Source organism: Saccopteryx leptura, chromosome 5 (assembly GCF_036850995.1).
Source record: "Saccopteryx leptura isolate mSacLep1 chromosome 5, mSacLep1_pri_phased_curated, whole genome shotgun sequence".
NCBI classification, from domain to species: domain Eukaryota; kingdom Metazoa; phylum Chordata; class Mammalia; order Chiroptera; family Emballonuridae; genus Saccopteryx; species Saccopteryx leptura.
In genome coordinates this window covers 132,705,832-132,725,106 of record NC_089507.1, presented here as the reverse complement: position 1 = coordinate 132,725,106, position 19,275 = coordinate 132,705,832, and the positions used below count along the sequence as shown (strand labels likewise).

Here is a 19,275-nt window from a genome sequence, read left to right as displayed (position 1 = left end):
TAAATACCATCAGTAGTGTCCACGGGATCATTACCTACCACAGATAGAAAAGCTTTGCAGAGTTTTCTTCCCATTTTGGAGAATTGGAAACCCAGTGGGGGTTTCTAGAGATACAACTGGTGGCCTATACCCCACAAGGCTTTCTCTCTCTGACTGTCCCTCCTGTTTCTGTCTATGCTAACATCTCAAAAATGCCTCCTGCAGCTCCCCAGCCACATCTACCTGGCCAGTAAAAGTTAGGAAAAGCAGGATGCTGGGTGACTGGGCTCTGGGCCTTCCACTACCCTTTGGCCCTCCTCATGGCCAGCATGGAAACATTTAGAGGCAGATACATGCATGCAGGGACTAAGTAGAGGTTTGGGAAAGGGACTCTATAGGGGTCCCAACTCTTTTCGTAAAGACTTCTAGAGGAAATTTAGCTTTTAGGAGAGTGAGATAAGGGAGAGAGAAGCAGAGATCGCTCTGAAGATAAAAAAAATGTCTAAGGAAATGGTCCTATTTGTTTACTCACCTGACCCAGCAGACTCCAGCCCTCCTCTTCAAAGCCCCCCCTTCTGTACCACACCTACTATTGCTGGTGGGAGATCAAAATAACCCACGGAGGAATCTGTCCTGAATCAATTTCTGTAAGGGTAAAATGAACCTCCATAAACATTGGGGTAGAAAGGTCAGAGTCCATTTGTTTTGACAGGTAACATTTTGCCTTCACAATATTTATACAATAAAAATATGGAGACTGACTTTAAAAATAAATAGATCTTTGGGGAGAAATAAAACAAAAAGTGTCCATTTGCCAGGCCAGAAGTCAAGTTTCTTGTGTTGGAACCCGTTCCGTAGGAAGGAGTTGCCCAGCTTAATGGTGCAAAGTGTTCAGAAGTGGTTGTTCGGTTGCAGGGAGACCGAAGCCATTGGTCAGCGAGGTCAGAACTAGTGGGGCAGAGGGGGGTGGCGGCCCAAGGAGGGACAGTTGGGCAGCGTCAAGGAGTGAGGCGTGAGAGCAAAACTGCAGGTGGAGCTCGGTGTCTGGGGAGCAGGTACAGCGATGCCAGGCCCGGGGGCATGAGGTTAGAGGGGCTTCTCGTTTGCCAACATTTACAGGAGAAGGGGGCTCCCTGCTATTGAGGGAGCCTGAGCCCACCTCTGTCACGAGCTCAGCCCCTCCCCCGCCTTCCTGCCCTCTCGCGCCCTTCGTCCGCCACCAAGTGGCAGCGCCAAGTTCGCCGGCGCCAGGGCGCGGGGTCCACGGGGCTGCGTGTTTCCAGTACTCAGGCGGTGTGTGTGGCGGTGGGGGGATCGCTCTCTTGACAGCTTTCACGGAACTTGTTGCCCTGGCGCATCTCAGGGGGCTGCGTGGGCTGAGCCAGGGAGGCAGCGAAAGGTCCCGCCGCGGCCGGTGGCGAGAAGACGGTGGCGGGGACTTCAGAGCCCTTTAGGGTAGCGAGACCCCCTTGCTCCTCCTCGTTCACTGCCTCCGGGGGAACGGGACGCTGGGCCCCGAGAGCGGTCATCTGTCATCCAGACGGCGACAGTTGTCTCTTCGGCCTGGGTGTTAGCTGTACCCCTACCCAGCTCGCCACCAAGTGAGGCCCTTTGTGTCTTTCTCCAAGGTCCCCTTCCCGCTGCTAGCCGGGATCGAAGGTCCCGATCTCCACCCCCCCCCCCTTTTCTTCCACCACCACGGATCTTTCTCCAACTGGAAAGCCCTGGTCCCTTTCTTTAGACTCAGGTTCCCACCCCGCACCTTCTGGAACCCAAGGCTGACTCCCCACCCCCTTTCCTCAGTGCATCTTGGCCACCCGGTGCACCCTGTCCACGCGAGCGCCGCGACTTCCGCGAGTTCCGGGGGTCTGGAGGCACCTCTCCGCGTTCCTTTTCTGCTGACGCGGGCACTTGTCTGTCTCCAGGTCTAAAGTGACCCTTTGGTGAGGGACTGAGAAATGCGATGGCAAACACGCGCCCCCCTATTACCGCTATTCTACCTCTAGCAAAGGAAGGTTTCGTTTGAGAAAATCTGGCTACCAAAGATATTATGCTTTATAAAAAATAAAAAATAAATAAAAAGGAACTAATAGAAGTATAAATGATTTGTGGTCATAACCGGGCAAGATTCAGAGAAGAAATGCCCGGTGATCATTTCTTACCTGGATGAACTTAGAGGTGGACTGCTAATTAGGAATACAAGAGAGAATTATTCCAAGAAGGTTGGGGGAGATTTAATGGTAAGGAGGAAGTGGGATGAAAAAAGTAGAGAATTTGTCTTGAGAAGTAAACAAAGTGAAGTTTCTGGTTGCTTAGACCGCTGAAGATTTATTCGGTATTCATTCGTAGACACCGGCTCTCGCACACCCACACCGTAAAGATGTTGTAATGAAGTTACAAGTCGCTTTCTGAATTTTAAAAGCTTCTGCTCTGGCTCGCTGATTCGTGGTTCGGGTCTCTGTGCGTCTGTATTTACGTGTTCGTGAAAGAGCAGAACCGCCCCGTTATTCTGGGGCGACTGTCTGTGTGAAATGCTGAAAGGCAGCCGACCCCAGGGTTCTCAGATCCTACCTTATCCTTACAAGTCAGAGGGGACAGGGCAGCTTCACTCCCAAGACTTCAGGAATCTAAAGTGAACCTTGCCATTGAAGAGTCCTTGTTTGGGGCACGAAAGAAGGCAGGGACCCAGCTCTCCGCCGCACACAAACGGACACCAAGACGGCGTTCCTCACCTATAGTTGGCACCCGGGCCCACACAACCTAATGCTGGCCTTCTTGATTCGTTTCCCTTCACTGGAGCACCTACCACCAGCATTTTAACCCCTGAACTCTGGACAGACAATCATCCTTCCTGGGCTTGGGTTCAGAGTCTGGACCAGGTAGAGAAATGTTCTGAGGCTCCTGGGCCTCAGGACCCAGCTTGGTTTGAAGTTCTTCTTGGAAGTAATCTTGCAGGCCTAATTGGCACCAGCATCCACTGTTTGAAATCCTGTGGTGCATTGCCACAATCCTACAAGCTAAGGCATTTGATTGGATTTTAAGTATAAAGGGAAGTCACCAGACATGTGGAGGTAGAAGATAGATCAGTAAATGACTAATAGATTATAGAAACATTGTGTCCCAGATCTCTGCGATGGCCACCCAGATATGAAGTTCACCTGTTGGATAAAGAAAAAGGAGACCCTGTAGGCAGGTATAATCACTGACAGAATCTCCAATCTTTCTAAGAATGTGTGGCCACTTAAGAGTTGTTCTATTCAGGGTTAGAGGAACTGTACATTTATTTTTCTGGGTTTCCAACATCCTGTTTTTTCCCCCCTAAAACACAGGTAATAATTTTCCTTCTGCCTGCAGGTCTTCCAGCATCACCTGCTTTGTCAATTCTCCATCTTTCTATATGTGCTCTCAGATTAGTTTAGTTCTCTCAAGTGCACTGTCTGCTTGATGAGCACACACACTCAATATTAGCCTTGGTTTAAAAGTTCTAATCTTTCAAACGCACTCATTGAGATTTAATTTATTACAAATGTGTAGGTTGGGGGTTGTTGGGAGGGTATAACCAGTGTCTGGGATGGGGACACTAGAATTTTTTTTTTTCTAACAGAACATTTTTATTAAATTCAACTTTCAGGGTTGTGACTCTGCCTATGTTTCCCTGTCAGAGAACTGCAGGCTGATTGGGGGTGGGTGGGTGGTGCAGAACTGGAGATGGGGGTCTGGTTGGTGTGGAACATTGAATGTGTCAAATGAAAGTTTTGCAAAGCAGTGACTGGAAATTAAAAAAAAAATCAGACCTATTCCACCCAGGCACCCTAAATAAATAGCCCCGTTTGCAAATTCCTATCAATTATTACGTGATGGGAAAAAATCCTATCTGAAAATAAAGCACGTGGACGTGGAGAATTTTAATTAAATCTTACTGTGGATATAATAACATGGAAGTGATTTTTCATTCGGCGCTTGCCTGCTCACCAGTGTTTTATGGCGTTTTCTTGCCTCTGACTTTATTTTAAAATATTAGACGAGGTGGAGAATTATAAACGACTCTTTCCTTATCTGTACTGCTCACATATCCAGGATCAGAGGAGCTGATTAAGAAAGAAGTCAGAGGCAACGTTGGATTCATAATGATTTGGAATAATGAATCCTTATCTCTGCTTTCCAGATTATCTGCCTTTCAGCTCCCAATGTTTTGTTACATGGGATAATTTATTGCATCTAATACATCACAATGAATCTGATGGTAGAAAGTGATGGCCAGCGTTGTGAAAAGGGGGCCCTTATTTTTTATCCTGGGGCAATAAAACTGCTTTTTTGCAGTTTTTAATTGGGGAAAATATAAGGTAGATCTGATTTTTAAAGAGAGAGAGCGGGGTATAATCTTGCCTGCTCCTGCTTTACCAAGCTGCTCTTTAATTAGTGTGTCAATTGCAGGCTGAAATTAACAAGATCGACCTAAAACCAGTGCTTAGTTTCTCTTCAGCACCAAGATCCTAATTTTTAACATGATTTATTTTTATGAAAAGGAGATAATTAATCATAAACACTGACTATAGCACAGAGCCAAGTTAAGATAAAATGCCATTTGCATCTTTATATAGAAAGATACCAATAATGTTAATGTTTCTGAGATTTCCTTTCCCCTCACTATCTCCTGGCCACACTGTTTCCACCCTGACTGCTGTCAACTTCAGCCTCATTCGAAATAAACAAACAAATAAAAAAATCAAAATCAATTCCAGTTTCCTCTCGGTATTCATTGCTCCCTTTTGAAAAGTATATATATAGAGATACTATATGCACTGTATATGTTCAGTTCTTCTAGTTTTGTCTATTAGCACATGTAGAGTGGTAGGTGGATCCTCCTGTTCTTTCAGAGCGTTCCCCTTCTCCTCCTCTCAGCATCTTCCCTCCATTTTAGAGTTAGAGAGAAGACACACATCTCATTTAATGGTCAATTAGTTACAATAGCTGGCATTTTTGTTTCTTTTGTCTTTTGCCTAACACCAAAGGAACAAAAGCCATCTAAACGCAACAGGCTTTACTCTCTGCCCCTTTTAGCAGAGATTTCAGAATCCAAGGCTATACCCTGAGACACCCCCCCCCCCTCTTCTGCTGCAACATTAACAACCTCCTGGCTTCAGGAAGTAGAAGGGGCAGGAGTGACTGCTAATTTGCTCTTTAAGCTTTTTGTGCCTGTTGATTACTTTCTGGTCGCTTGGATTAAACAATCGTTGCAAATATGCAAACCAGTGAGAGGAGATTCATACATATTCGCTTTCCAATTGTTCCCCTTGACGTCAGATCATAATTTCTTGGTAATTGGATGGCTTGCACCTGAATAATGCTCATCTGAAATTCTTCACGTTTCTCTAAATTGCAGTAGATTTTGTACTGGGAGGTGGGAGGAGGACTTGATTTTTTTTTTTTTTTTAAGAATTCTCTTCTGTTCTCTGCAGTTTCTATTGTTTTACTTCCTCCCCTACACTTAAGAACATTTATGGCTGAAATGTGAAGATTCAGAGCTTGTTTCCTGGCAATAGAATTTTTTCAGACAGTTCCAGAATAGATTGAAGAATGGTGAACATGGGCCAGTAAAGATGGAGAAAATGGGAGTGTCATTGGGCACAAGCAGAGGGGATGTTCTATGGAGACAAGTCTACTTCCCATTCTCTGCTTAGAGCTGCTGAAAAGTCCTGCTCACCAACCGTCCTCACCATTCAGATTTCCTCTCCTGAGATAGCCTCAGGTTCCCACCTAGCTGTATGTAGTTCAAGTCTTAATTCCTGATTCTGTCTCATACCCTCAAGCAAAATGGGCAGCCACATAATCAATACATTTAGAAAGCTTGAATCTTGATGATAAAGATATTTCAGGTTTTAAGTGGGGAGAAGTAGAGTGATTTGATTTTGTGGGATATTTCCCTTTGTTTTTCAGTTCACTTTGGGCTCAGTGGACTTCAGATGTCTAGTTCCAATTTTGTATTAAATATTGTGTGATGTCCCCTCCTTTCTCCTTTTCTCCCTCTCTTTCTTCTCTTTACCCCTTTACCCCTTACCCCTTTCCCTTCTCCTCTCTTCCTTCTCTTTAGGACACATCATTCCAAGAATTTCAAGTATCAGTTATAAGTAATATTAATTTCTCAGTCCCAGCCAGTGAAGAGCAGATTATCTGATAGGAGTATAAAGCCAGTGCTTCCCTAGATGAAACAGACCAATGGAGCCTACTGGGCCATTTCCCATGCCCAGATGAACATTCAATTTTCCAGCATTATCTCCACACTTAAACTCGCTTTCTCCATTTCTGTGCCAAGATAAATTTGCATAATATTTGCAGCTGTAATTAGCTGATGAGCATCTCCCAGCCTCCCCCTTTTGTTTCTTTCTGCATTTGGTCTGCCATTGATCCCACGTTTGATCTTTAATATTACAGGATTCCAGATACAGGATTGCATATCTTATCTTCTTGGCTCCCAAATCTTTTAAGAAGGGGGGAGGAAGGAGAGAGGGGTTTCGGGGAAAAGAGTGAGGATAATAAAACTTCACTAATCAGAGTTTGAAAGGGTTAGGGTGGAATAAGTTATAGATAGCAACAGAAGAAATAAACTAAATGGAAGGTTATGGTATGGCGGGTGGGGTGCTGTAGGGAAAGTTGAGACAAGCCCCTCAGAATGGAAGAGTCTGAAGTAAGCGGGTTAGTAGAGAATACAGGAATGGGCTTGGGAAATTTGGTCAGGGTGGGGGCAGTGTGGCTAGCTGCCTGCCCCCAACTACGTGGCCCCTTCCTCTTTTTCTGGGGAGACGTAATTGCTGGGGCTTGGAGTAAGACACTCTGTCGGGTGCTCCCCTCAAGCAAAAACTGGAACTTCTGAAACGAGGCGACTTGCTTATCTGCTCATCTGTTTGTCTCTCCTTAATAGAGAGCACAGCAGTCCTGAATTTCTCATATGCTGCTGACACGTCTCATTCTCTCCAGCGCCATTTAAAAGAAATATAAGCCCCTCCCCCCAAGAAAAGAAAGAAGGAAAGAAAAATCAGAAAAAGAAAAACGGCGTGGGGGGGGGGGGGAGCTGGGGAGAGGAAAAAAAGAGATAAGGGACTAACTAGGGAAAAAGGAGACGGGAGTTCGTTGCAGAGAATAAAGTTGCATCTAGAAGTGGAACAGAACCAGTAAAGTGTCCCCCTTTCCTCATCCTGGCTGTCATTGTTCTGTTAGTTTTCTGACTTGGGTGGCAGCAGGGTGGGAGGGAAGGCGGATTAGAGGAGCCACTGGTTGAATCAGTATTTGTGGGAATCCGGAGGGGCAGAGAGAGAAAGGAAAGGGAAGAGGGAGAAGGAGGAAAAAAAGAAGACAAGAAAGAGTCGACTTTCATGCCAATCATTGGAACAAATAGCTAACATTTAACGTTTACACCCGCACTGGCGGCGCCCTGGCGCTCCGCGGACCTGGAGCCGGGCTAAAATGTCCCGAAAGCCTTTGGAGAAACGAGTTTCCAGCTATCAAGTTCTCCCCATCTCCCCCTTTCATAAGGCTTCGGTTTCAGGCTGGACTTGTCCAATGTCTGCGTTGCTACTGCGAGCTCCTAAATGAGTGTCAAGGAGGCAAATATCAAATAGCGCCAGGGTCAAGGCGATTTAGTTAACCGTGCGGGGCGCTCAGGACTTGAAATTTGTGTGGGACTAGAGGGGGAGTGAGGCAGGCGGAGGAAGGGCGAAAGAATGGATGGATGGGTGGGTGGATGGATGAATGAATGAATGAATGAGAGACAGACACAGATGGGCTGAGAGGCTTTCACATCCCACCTCACCCTCACAGGGTAAAGTAAGGAACTCTCTATTTGTGAAAAGTTTCTGTAACTTTTTTTTTTAATGAGGCCAATTTTCTGAAGTGAAGTGAAGGAATTGGGTTCTTGTTCAGGCCTCGTCAATGTGTACCTTTAGTAGTTGTATTATCTCAAGGCCTCAGTTTTCCCATCGGCTAGTTGAGGAACAAGATGATGGCCACGGTCCCTTTCTGGTGGGAAATGGAGCAGGCTGTGGGCGCAAAGGGGGTTAATAGGAAGTGTGCCCTGGGTGCCCTGGGGATCGAGCCCCTGCCCAGCCTGGCCCGAGCGTGCTGCCAATTTAGATTTTTAGAAGAGAGAGCCATAAAGTTTCTCAGCTCGAGAGCTGAGGGCCCCCCACCTCAGAGCTCTGCAGCTGGAGGCAATAGCCACTGTTCTGGGGCCACTGTCTGAGGAAGTCCAGCTTCCCTTACCCCAGTTCACCAACTTCCTCGATCTTAGCCTCTTAAGTGTTTCCAAAAGAGAAGATTTTTTTTTTTTTTTTTTAACGGGAGGTGGGGTGGGGTGGCGGGTTGAGATTTTTTTCAAAATTCTTAAGTGCCAAAGCAGAAGTCTTCGCAGAGGGAGCCTTGGCACTGTGGGGTAGCTCTGAGGCTCTGCGCGCCAAATGAATTAAGAATCGATTAACGAAAACAATTTTTGGTGTTCTTTTTTTCTTTTATTTTTCAAACCTGGATTTCTTTGCTGGAGGTGATGGGAGGTGGGGGAAGTTGAGGACGTCTGCGCGTGCGTGGGCGTTTCAGAGATGTTCCTGAAAACAGGGGCGGGGAGGGGTTGCCCCAGACTCAAAGGTTTATTTCCGCGAACCCTGAGTCGACAATTGAGTCGAGACAGTAGGCAGCCGGCAAGAGATTGCGTCGAAGGCTCAGGTCCCAGGGCTGAGACCCAGGTTCCCCCCACTATCACCTCCTTTCTCGAGCGGCGGCGCTGGGGGCCCGTGTGGAAGGTCGCGGGGGCCGAGGGGCCGGGGGGCGGAGGCGGGACACAGAGGGGCTTCCCGGCGCACCAGGGTGGGCAGGGCCGCCCTGTCCTGGTCAGTAACCCTCCTTTCAGCGAGTCTTTTTCTTCCCTCCGTGTCACTTCTTAGTGGCAGTCATGAAAACGAATCGCGATGCTACTTTCCCCACTTCTTTCTCAAATTAAGAAAGAGAGAGAGAAAGAGAAAGAGAACATAACGCACCCAACTCCACCAGCGTTCGGGTTCCGGAGAAACCCTCGAATAGAGCAGTGTAATTTCTCAGTCGGTTTTGATTGACACACTGTCCCCGGGATCATGTGTTAATCCCTCCTTCACTCAAGCCTTTTTATAACTCATTTCTCTCTTGCTAGATGGGGACTGTGATGGTTACCGCGGCAACGATGATAGCGCTAAGCTATTTCCCTCTCCGCGAGGAGACCATTATTCCGCATGCATAGGCCATTTGCGGCAGAGGTCGTCACAAAGTCATTCACAACACAGCACACGTTTATTAAACTTTTATTCTCTTTTTTCCCCCAACACAGAAACTAGTTTGCACTTGTCCCGGGGCGGCCGCGGTGCCGCTGTGTGTGGCGGTGCCCGCGCCGGGGTGCGTGGCCGCACGCACCCGTCACACACCAGCATGCCGCCCGCGCGGGGCCGAGGTCTCCCCACCCCCTGTCTGCCTTTGGGGTCTTCTCGGACCCCATTTCTGTGACCTTGAGGATAAAAAGAGCCAGCCAGTGACAGCATCTGGGCGCAGACGGGGACCCGCTTCCCAGGCCGCGGCCCCCCCAGGGCTCGGCCGAGGGGCCCCTCCTCTGCGGGTGCCCCCGTGCTCGGCCTCCTCTCGCCCCCTGTGGAGTCTCCCTCTGCAGCGGCCCTTCTCGCTGCTCCTCTCCCTTCTTCTCTTCCTCGGGCCCCGCGCTCCGGCCAAGGCCCTTCCCGAGGTGGAGCGGGCTCCGGAGAAGCGCCTGCCTGCCGGGAGCTCCGGGTCTCGGGCCGGTGAAGGGCCCGCGGGGCGCAGGCTGCTGCCCGGCCGTCCGCACGCCGGGCGCCCGGGCTCGGGTGAAGTTGGGCCCCCATCTTCCCTCGGCGGAGGCCCGGGCCGGGGCTGGCGGCCGGAGGTCGGGACGGTCAGCCATGGTCAGATTAAGCCGTCCGTATTAAACCAACATGGCACACGTCTGCGTCCTCGAGCTGCACGGCCGCCAGAGCCCAGGGCAGCCGGGAAGGGATCGGTGGCCACAGCCTCTGCTTCCCTCGGTCTTCCTCCTGGCCCCCTCCTGGCCTCCTTCTGAAACCTCCTTGTTTTCCTTCTCTTTCACCGCCCCAGGCTTTGTTTGTTAGGGAATTGATGGACGCACTAGGGCCCGAGTCTCCGGCTCCCACGCGGCCTCTGCGAACTTGACCCGGGCAGACCCGGCCCCCACCAGCCCCGGCCCGGCCCCGGCCCAGGCGGCCCCTGCTGCCCGAGCCCCCGGCTTGCACGTCCGGGGCGACGCGCCTGCCCCACCCACGGCCGCCGGGCGTCCCAGAGGAGCGCTCTTCAGGCCACCGCATCGCGGTCTGTCGCGAGTACCCGGCAGCCAGGACCAGGCCGCGGAGCAGAGTCATGCTCTGCAGACAACGGCGGGGACCAGGGCCTGGCAGGGACAGACATGCAGTGGGGAGAAGTTGGGGTGCCGGGCTCCTTGGTAGGCAGGTGGAAGGGGCTCCGAGGGTGAACAGGCTCTTGTCCCCAGTCCGGGATTGCCCCGCTGCCTATCGCGACCCCGCGGGCGGGGTCCTCCAGAGAGAATGTTATTTCCATGGTAAACCCCCCCCCCCCCCCCATCCACTTCCATCCTATACCTAGAGCGCAGGGATGCTCTCTGCTCACCCGCCCGGGTGACATCGCCTGCTTGGGCTGGGGTGCAGGCGCCAGAGGAACTGGTGAGGCGGATCCCCCTGGCCCCCTAACAGGCTCCCACTTGAGGGGAAATGGGGACCCTAGGGCAAAGGAGCTCCTGGGGAGAAAGGGAGGGAACCCTGCCCCAGGAAGTCAGCAGGCTTTTCCTGAGTCTCTCCTTACCAGATCTATAAATGTCCCAGAAGAAAATAATCTAGAGTAAGGAAGTTCATGTCAGCTCACCTTTCTGCAAGGGCTTGCCAAAGTGGTGTTAGGACACTGGTATCTAGAGAACTGGGCCTGGGGTAGCAGAGAGGACCGTGGGTGTGCGGTGGGCTGCAGTGACCTGAGCAGAAGTTACAAGAAGTGGGGTTTGTGGAGGAGGCTAACCTTACTTTTAAAAAGGAGATTCCCAATGGTTGAGAGTGCGGCCTCTGCCCTGCCAAGGGTCAGAGGGTCACAGCAAGGTCGTACTGGATGGTGCCTGGGTGTTGGTGGGGAGGGCAGTGGAGACCTGGGTCTCTAAGTGTTGAAGACTGACATTTGAGGGGGTGTCAGAGAAAGACCACAGATCTATGGGGTGTCAGGGACGTGCCCACATGTGCTGTCAGGTTGGAGACCAACTGATAGGTAAGTGGAAATAAGAGTGGTTAAGGGCCACCATCTGGTGGCCACCAGGCATCTTGACTGAGGTCCAACTTTAGGTCTGATAAACCCGTGATTCATGTGTTTTAGGACACCACATGTCACAAGACTCATCACCTCACTATGTTTTTTGGGGGGATATCAAACTGATGGAAAATCTGTCCTAGGAAAATGTTTATCCAGATGACTGAATGCTTAGATAATTGTACCAAAGGCCATAACAATGTTATTATATAACAACAGTAACCACATCCATCATAAACACACAGGTTACAAGATTATGCTCATTAGGCCTGATCCGTGGTGGTGCAGTGGATAAAGCGTTGACCTGGAATGCTGAAGTCACTGGTTTGAAACCCTGGGCTTGCCTGGTCAAGGCACATATGGGAGTTAATGCTTTCTGCTCCTCCCCACCCCTTCTATCTAAATATGAATAAATAAAAATCTAAAAATATATAAAATAAAACAAGATTATGCTCATTAAATACTCAGAACACCCTGTAAGATAGGTTTATTCTTTTTGTCAGGTGACGCAGTCTGTCTGACAGGAACCTTTACTCTCATCACTGCGCTGCGGATCCCCCTCTCCTTCTAGATCACAGGGTATGCTGAAAAAATAGCAATGGGGGGGGGGGGCCTGAGCATTTATAGTCATGCGCCCTTCCCAGCTTCATTCAACATTATATCCCCGCTAAGCTCTAAGACTAAGAAGTAGGAAACTTTATCCGCCTACAGGTGGAGTGAGGAGAAAACAAATAAATCATCATAGATGCCATACATACTCTTTTAAAAGCATGACAGTGGTGGTGGTATGAACTCAGAGGACAGAATGCTTCCCGTGTATAGCAACATGGCTATGCTGGGACATTCAGGACCCGATGGGACAGAGCAGGGGCAAAGAGTGCTCCAGGAGGGATGGGCAAGTTCAGCCGGGCAGGGCTGGAGAAAGGTCATGGAGAGTCCAGCGAACCGTGAGAAATGTGGTGCACCCTGAGTGGGGAGAAGGGTGAGAGGTTGGACACTCGACAGTGTGAAGCCTTGGAAATCAAGCTACAGGGGTTTATAACCCACAGGTTATCCCCTGAGGGTACTGGGAAACCAGGATGGCCTTTAAAGAGAGGAGCAGCAGGGATAAGAAGGAGTTGAGTTATAGAATCAGGAAGCAATTCTGGTATCGGCTTCCCCCTTTCCTCAGCCACACACCCAGAACTGAAGTGTTTTCTTAACATTTCCAGTCAGTATAAAGTAAGCAGGTAATCATATTGTATTTCTTTTTGTTTGTTTTGCATTTAAAAATTTTATGTTATTAATTTTAGAATGAGGAAGGGAGAGAGAGAGGCAGAAACACTGGTCTGTTTCTGTATGTGCCTTAACCCGGGAACAAACCAGCAATCTTTGCATATTGGGATGATCTCTAACGGTTAGACCAACCGAACTATCTAGCCAGGGCTGTTTCTGCTTTTGACTTTTGCAAAATGCATAAGCATAGGCTACATTTACACCAAGGTTCATGTTTCTCTATGTGTTTTTTCAATACTGCTATGTGGCACCTTGGCCTATGCAGTTGTGTGTGTTAAGAATAGCAGCCCTGGTGCTTGGCTTTGTTTCAGAGCCCCAGCTTTGCCTGGACCAAAGGCACTCTGACAGTTTAACTACTGCAACAGATGAGCCACAGCCAAGGAGGTGAGCAGTCACACCACCCAGAAACTACAGTGTGACGTGTCTGTGATGAAGAAAGACGACAGAGGAGCACTCTCATGAATATATGGAGGTATCTACAAACCCACACACTAATTGATGGGCTCCCTATATATCATGCCAGATAAAGGGCCCCTGTGCAGTAAATGCTGATGGTTAGAACATCCTGATAGGGCTTTGTTAACAAGAAGATAACGGAAGAGCGAGATATGTTTGTTTAGCTGCCTATAGATAAACCCAATAGGTCTTTGTTAACTTTTCATGACTGATGGCAACCACTAACCATGATAAATAATCCTGAAAAAGGAAACTTTATTTAAAGTGACAGAAATGAGCCTAAAATTTTAGCTCTGTAGAATGAAGAGGAAGTATTCTTTGCACGTGAATACACATATATCATGGAAGTATTCTTTGTACGTGAATACACATATGTCATAGTATGTCAGCACCCGAATTTCTCTAATAATTTTAAAACATCAGCCAAATCCTTGAACCAAACTGACTCATGATTCTTTTCCAGGGTGTGCTATGTTCAATCACATGAAAGCTGAGCAAGCCTGAGGAACTGGATTTCACAGACAAGTCTTCACAACGGTAACAGAACCTTGAGAAATCACTGCAAACATTTTTGTAGTGACCACAACCAGGTAAAAAGTATGCTTCTCAATACTTGTAAGGAATATGATGGCTAGAGAAGCACATCCCTTAACACGTTGGAAATTGTAAAGTCTTCCAAAACTCATTACCAAATAAAGATTTATTTTTAAAATCTGCAGAGTTAAATTTTCCCACTGTTTTAAAATAATGTCTTGCCTACTTAGTACATCATTTCTTTAACTATATAGATGAAACTACAAGTAATTCTATGCTCAGAATTCACCCAAAACGAAAGACCCAAAGTATGTTAAATCCTGATACAAAGAGACCAAACTTTTGTGCTGTTATTATTATGCTGTATCTTTAACACAATCTTTTAAAAGAAGGCAATCATTTTTCTTAAAAATGTCATTTGAATTTTATCTGTGCTAGAATGCTAAGGAGGAGGGGGAACAGCTGACCTGACCATATAATCTTCCCTAACCTGCAGACTAATCAATTTTGATGAGAGAGGTGATACTGGTCTCTGAAGTTAACCGGATTTGCCACCAGTAAACGGAGGTCCCATGTGCAGCGATGTTTCAGTTAATAAAAATAATATTAAAAGGAATTCATTCTTAATGTAGAAAAGTCACTATTTGCAAAAGCCATGGGTTAAATATGTCCTAAAATAGTAGAGAAAGCTTTTCTTTTTTTCTTTTTTCTTTTCTACAAATGAGACACAAATAAGAAAGAGCTATTGTAATTCAGGTCCCTTTTTGGTCCTAAGAGAAAACTGTTGGATTCACTCTATGGGGCAGCTCAGTACTGAAAGCATCAGATTTGATTCCCTAGACTCCTTGGAACCACAAGTTCACATCCCAGAGGGGCTGGGCTCAACCCTTCCTCCTTCCTAGGCAATAAATAGCATGGAAACCAGGTTATCTATGTGGCCAACTTTCAGGAAAGACCTTGAAAACAGAGCCAGGGTGGACCTGGGCTCTCACGTGGTGCCTTCCATTACAGTGGGGGATGGCGGGGCTGCAGGGTGGCTGAGCCCACTGGGGCCGGCCAGCAACTGAACGCCATGCTGATCCCAGGAGATACTCCAACTGGGTTTTTAATAGAAGTCCATTTAAAAGCTTGCGATAGACAGCTGAGGGAGCCGGCTCCGCTTACTCTTGTGTAAGCATTGGGTGGCTCCATCAGATTAGGTGGGAGAGGGTTAGAGAGTTTGGAATGTTTACTTTCATGTTCACTATTCGGCGGCATTTCTATAGCGCCTCAATATCTTAGCACCATATTTTGTATTCCTGATTAGTGGGTTGGCTTAGGTACAACACGATTAATGTTTCTTTCTTTCTTTCTCTCTTTCTTTTTTTTCCTTTTTTTTTTTTTTTTTTTTTTTTTGGCTCAGAGAGCTGGTGCCCTCACTTGAGTCTAAACAATCAGGTTACTGAAATACTAGCACACGTTTTAAACCTCGTGCCGCTTCTTTACATAATATGTTCTGTTTCCACTCACCTTTGCACATGCTATTTGTCCAATTCTGACACTACTCCACTTAATATGAACAAAAAACCACAAGTTTTCTAGTGGGGGGAAAAATCAGACAATGTCAGCAAAGACCAGCAGCAAATGGCTGTGTTAAGGTTTGTTTGTTTTAGTGACACGGGCTGTCATCACACCTGAGTGCTGACGGAGGAGAGGTAGCTCACCTGGGCCTTTTCTTACTGTTGTTCCTGAACTTTTGTTTTTCTGCTGGCTTTTGAGCACCAATGAAACAGGATTAACAACTTAATGAAAAATAGGAGCCTGCAAACTCATTAACTGTTTCCAAGTGCATTATATATATTAAAAATGATAGCCATTTAATGTGACTTTGTGTTTATTGACAGCATGATTACAAAAATTACACATGGATATATGTAAATATAAAGTGTTATGAACTGCATATAATAATTCATGGTATATTTTTGTGTAAACATCCTTCAGATGAGTCTATAGACACAAACTTTGATACGCTTTTAAGAGACAAAGTGGGCAACTGTCTGACATCAACATTAACCAACGGCTAGGGAAAAGAGGTGACTAACCTCTTATGGCAGAAATACCATCTTTTAAGTTTGGTCAGGATTTCCGCTGCATTAAATTGCGGTATTGTCTGTGACTACACACTGAAACAGGGCTAGCTTGGTTTTGGTAGGCTGGAAATTTGAAGCCCATGTGTAGGGCTTGGTATTTTGTAATTACTAAGTGGATCTTCTCTATGTTTTTAATGATTTGAAGCAAAGTTCAGTGAAAATTATTTGTACATAAAAACATTTTTTTTGTACATAAAAAACATTTGAAAAAATAACTAGCCACCCAAAAAGTAAAGTAGATATTGAAAGGGCTTATATTACCTCTTAGATAGCAACCTCATGGAAACAGTTGAAATGTCTATAGACTCAGTGAGTGTACATCTTATGTTCATATTAATGCCATATAAAATTTTCACTAAAATTTTATAGAAATCATTGGCAGCTGGTATTTTGTACACTGGTATAGGCTCTTGGATACATAAAATATGTACTTAATGAAAAAGTGTTAAAGTTGAAAATATCAAACTATGTCCACTTTGCTTCTTTCACTTTATTGACAATCAAGCCTCTGTGCTGTTTGATCCTTTGGTAACTAAAGATGCGTGCCTGGGAAGGAAACATCAGGGAATGCTTCCTCTTGCAGCGGCTTCCATTGCCCTGCTGCAGCCTTACCTGCTGGAGAAAGCCTTTCTGTGGGCCTTGTGCAAACTTGCTCTTATAAACTTGCTCAATCTGAAAAGGATGGCTCCTGTGCCAACTTTTTGTATTCTAAATTATTTTTATTTTTTATTTTTGAGAGAGAAATGAGAAGCATCAGCTTGTAGTTGTGGCACTATAGTTGCTCATTGATTGCTTTTTATATGTACCTTGACCAGGGGGCTCCTGTTGAGCTAGTGACCCCATGCTCAAGCCAGTGACATGGGGCTCAAGCCAGCGATCTTGGAGTTTCAACACTCTATCCACTGTACCACCATCAGTCAAACTTGTTACTTTTTTCTTTTAAGTTAAGCCTATTCTTTACGTTCTTTTAAGCCAAATCAACACTTTTAGAATGTTGAGGGGAAGTCATCTCTGATTGGGCTCCAGTCACAAAACACACATCCAATTTCACTTATGGATTTGATGTCCTAACAGGCATTAGAGATTTTACCTTTTAAATGGAATGTATTTGTTGTCACCTTCTCAAATCTCAAACACAGCGTTAGAGCCAAAAGAGCATAGAGATCTCATGCAACCTCTATGTTTCAAAATAAAAAGAGCTGAGGCCCTTTTCGTCAGGGCATATAGTTAAGGAGTCTGCTTTTTACTGGAACACTGAGGTCACCAGTTCGAAACCCTGGGCTTGCCTGGTCAAGGCGCATATGGGAGCTAATGCTTTCTGCTCCCCCACCTTCTCTCTTTCTCTCTCCCTCCCCTTCTTTAAAAATTTCAAAAAAATAGTCTGCTTCTTAAAAATGTCATTTCAATAAATTAAAATAAAACAGAAAAAAATGTGCTTCTTGTACAACCTCCTTATATAGTCCTTCTGGCCATATGGGAGAATAGCATTGCAATGAAGTAGCGAGGAATGTCTACACAGGTGGATAATCTAGAACCACACTGCACAATGTGGTAGTGACTAGCCACTTGTGGTTTTTATATTTCAATTAGTTAAAATGAAACTAAATTTAAAATTCAGTTTCTTAGGTTTCAGTAGCCACATTTTAAGTGCTCTATTTTCCATGTGGCCATGCCTACTGTACTGGATGATAGAGAATTTGTAGAGATTCTCCGTTAATACAGAAAATTCTGTTGAGCAGCCTGACATGTGAGATTAAGTGCAGTGACACAATTATTTGTGTATTGAACAGATTCCTAAAAACACAGAGAACAGATATACAGAGGCACCTCATCCACTAGGGGGTGCTTTAACAATTAGTGCATCTTTACAGCTGGCCTGAATTGAGAATGCTTTGGTTTCCTTACTTTATTTGACACCTTTACTGCACTAGGGCCTGTGGCTGTTTAAGAATGGATGTGCAGCCATGGACCTGCTAAACACAGGTGAAGCTGAACTGTACATAGCTTTTCTTCTGTGATTTACTATTCTGTTTAGTTCTCTGAGATTGTGTAGAGTAAGAATTAGAAAATGCCAAATGCTAGCCAAGTCGATTGCATTTTGAGTTGCTGCATACTAACACTGATTACACAGTGTTGCTATTGGCTACACTTAGGTCTGGGACAATGGCTTATTTCTCCCTCTGCTCTCCACCTCTCTTTACCATATAGGCATGTGCTGGGTGCCCATTCTGGAGAAAAGGATACTGGGAAGAAGCCTCTCTCTCCTGGTGACCTTTGGTGTCCAATATCAAATAATTTGATAATAAAATTGCCTAGTTAATGTACTGTCCATATTTTCAAGCTTTGAGAGTACTCTTTCGATAGGGTGTTAAGACCTAGAATCTGGAGCTCATAGAAAATACAGAATTCATAGAGCACTGAAAAATTATCGAAAGAGCAAGTTAACATATATTAATGAATTAAACTTAAAAAAATAGAGAATGTAGCTACCATTCTTTGAGCTCTTACCATCTGTTAAATGCTTTACTTCCAAATTAATTCAATTTTCACAATTATCCAAGTAGATGTTCTCATTCTCCTTTTACAGAGAAGAAAATTAAGACTTAGAGAAATTAAATGACGATTTATTCAAGTTCATTCGGAAAGATGTGTTCTTGGTTACTATCATGTAACCTAGACACCTTAAAACTCAGGCAAAGAGATGAACACAATTTTTTTTTTTTTAAATAAATTTTTATTAATGGTAATGGGATGACATTAATAAATCAGGGTACATATATTCAAAGAAAACATGTCTAGGTTATTTTGTCATTAAATTATGTTGCATACCCCTCGCCCAAAGTCAGATTGTCCTTCGCCACCCTCTATCTAGTTCTCTGTGCCCCTCCCCCTCCCCCTAACTCTCCCCCTGTCCTCCCTCCCCCCACCCCTGGTAACCACCACACTCTTGTCCATGTCTCTTAGTCTCATTTTTATGTTCCACCAATGTATGGAATCATGTAGTTCTTGTTTTTTTCTGATTTACTTATTTCACTCCTTATAATGTTATCAAGATCCCACCATTTTGCTGTAAATGATCTGATGTCATCGTTTCTTATGGCTGAGTAGTATTCCATAGTGTATATGTGCCACATCTTCTTTATCCAGTCTTCTATTGAAGGGCTTTTTGGTTGTTTCCATGTCTTGGCCACTGTGAACAGTGCTGCAATGAACATGGGGCTACATGTGGATGAACACAATTTGTAAAGAAAAAACATAAGGCTGAAAGTATCAATTTAGTGCATGAAACTCATCAAAAACCCTGTGAGTACTTTAACAGGGGCATAGGTCTTGCCAATTCAACTTGATTTCTAAATGTGGTAAAAATATGGTAAGCTAAAAAAATATTTTTTACCACAGCTTGAACTGATACTTGATTTGAATCATATGTACTGGATGTGTGCTTGTGGGTGAAGGGCCGTGTGAGCCCTGCAGGTAAGTTGACCACATTACTCTGAAGGCAGTATGCCCCCTAAAGGTTTTTAAATTCAAATTTTTACAG

General features: G+C 45.7%; 1 long non-coding RNA gene across 1 annotated transcript; it reads left to right on the top strand.

The window, feature by feature from the left end:
• Positions 1-939: 939 nt before the first annotated feature.
• On the top strand, positions 940-13,653 carry LOC136405879 (uncharacterized). The gene is made up of 3 exons (XR_010751588.1): positions 940-1,034; positions 12,927-13,087; positions 13,535-13,653. It is a non-coding gene; the product is annotated as an uncharacterized lncRNA (long non-coding RNA).
• Positions 13,654-19,275: the final 5,622 nt, after the last annotated feature.